The sequence below is a fragment of the Oreochromis niloticus genome, unplaced genomic scaffold (genome assembly GCF_001858045.2).
Source record: "Oreochromis niloticus isolate F11D_XX unplaced genomic scaffold, O_niloticus_UMD_NMBU tig00007583_pilon, whole genome shotgun sequence".
Lineage (NCBI taxonomy): Eukaryota > Metazoa > Chordata > Actinopteri > Cichliformes > Cichlidae > Oreochromis > Oreochromis niloticus.
In genome coordinates this window covers 5,555-7,552 of record NW_020328658.1, presented here as the reverse complement: position 1 = coordinate 7,552, position 1,998 = coordinate 5,555, and the positions used below count along the sequence as shown (strand labels likewise).

Genomic DNA, 1,998 nt, shown 5'->3' with positions numbered 1-1,998 from the left:
AACAACATCTTAACACCATCTTCATGAACTGCTGAGCCAAACCTGATCCATCAGTGCTGGACTGCACAGATAACTACATGCCACAAGGAGACTGCTGTGTTATGAACTGCCATACCAGTGTGTCTTCAATGGAGAAGATGACACACCATCACCTGACCTCCTGCCTGATCTGGAGACCATCATCATGCTGCCACACTACACACCTCTGAGACCATCAATGATGACTCATACTGAGGAAACTGTATTTCCTGTCAGAGATGCTCAGTGATCCTCAGAGCAGAGAGAGGTATGATTCTTTATCTTTGATAAAAAATGTCATTGTTTTTAATTCAATTAACTAATTTAAATCCTGTTTATTGCATAAATAATTCCATACTGAAATGATTATACTTGTTGACACTTTTTGAGTTTTAATTGACATTATGGATTACAAATCTATGCTTTTTCTACTCTGTCTCTCTGTGCAGGTACTGCTGTCTTCTGAGTTCTTCAGTGTCCCAACTGAGACATTGAAACCTCATCACAGAGCTCCTGTCTTTCCTCACCATCATGTGAGTGTGAGATTGCTCTGGATTCTGGTTATGTGGCCTGCAGCACCTATGAGGTATTTCAATATTGTTCATTGTATAACTTATTTGTAGTTTTTAGGCCTTTACACAAATAAAATGTTCCTTTTCTGTATTTTTTAGAACAAGCTCGTCCTGTGTGGCTGCATTCCAGCTTCTTAGACTCTACGCAATTGGACAGAGTATCAGTTTTTGACCACTCTTACAGACACCGACTTCTGTCAACTCACTGCTACTGATCAGGCACCTCACTCCAGGAAGACAGAGGGCTGCAAGCCTGTCATTGTTTCCAGTGTGGCTTTGGATTCTTGGGGCAGCATCAGATTTTTCCCACAAATATTCAAAGGTAACACTTATTTTAAGCTTAGTTATTAAATCAAAAGTCTTCCCTTGTGTTAGTTACATTTGTTTTTGTTTTCTTTTAGATTTATATGCAGTGATCGGATGTGGTGGAGCTTTGTTAACTGTGTGGAAAACATCTGTTTGTGATGCTATTTACAATGAGGCTGTAAGATGACAGTTTCCATGTAATTTCAATCCTTTTACGAAGCAAAAACATGTTTGTAATTAACATATTTTTTCAGTTTTGTCTTTTGGACTTCTGGTTAACATTCCTCTGTGACAGCAAATACTAAACTGGTCCAAGTAACCAGCATATCATTGGTCGAGGGTAAAAAGGACCACAATGAATTTTTGACTGTGTTTGTGTCGCCAGATTTAACAAACAATATCAGACATATGAAACTGAACTCTGGATTAATGTGCAGATATACTGTTTTTTGTGGGTGGTTTTTGTTTTTGTTTTTTGTTATTTTGTAGAACAAACCCAATCTATTTACCCAAACCATATAACTTGTTTGGGTAAATAGTGGATTAATATATCTAAGTCTATAAGTATAGCAAGCTGAATTCATACAAACACACAGCTCTAAATCTTGAATTGTAGGCTGTACAAAAATGATCATGTGATTATTATGGACATTTAAATAACTATATCTATTGAACCATTACACATATTCTTTATAGAAATTACACAATCTCAAAATGTGAAAAAGTGTTTAAGAGAAAAGATAATGTGTGTTTGTATGAATCCTGCCTTAGTATGGGGTGTCACTAACTACATTGGTATAGAGTAGGTCAGTGGTTTTCCACATCTCCTCTAATATATATAGATAATGGGTCAGACATATAAAATCATTTTGAAAAGTTCAAGAAGGTCTCATCCATTTATAGGTGTTCCTCTTTATCATTTTATATCAGGTCACACAGCTGACGTGAGTTTTGATCAGAGTAGAACCATAACATTCATGCTAATGGTTCTACTGTTTACAGTTACTTTATGATGGATTTCACCCTGGTCACAACACTATGTGAAAAGCTGTTAGAGGTAAAGTTAACCCAATTAATACCTCATCATAAGTCACTCTCTAAC

General features: G+C 36.4%; 1 long non-coding RNA gene across 1 annotated transcript; it reads left to right on the top strand.

Annotated features, from left to right (window-relative positions):
* Positions 1 to 234: 234 nt before the first annotated feature.
* Positions 235 to 1,544, top strand: LOC102077031 (uncharacterized). The gene is made up of 4 exons (XR_268774.4): positions 235 to 286; positions 468 to 604; positions 690 to 912; positions 992 to 1,544. It is a non-coding gene; the product is annotated as an uncharacterized LOC102077031 (long non-coding RNA).
* Positions 1,545 to 1,998: the final 454 nt, after the last annotated feature.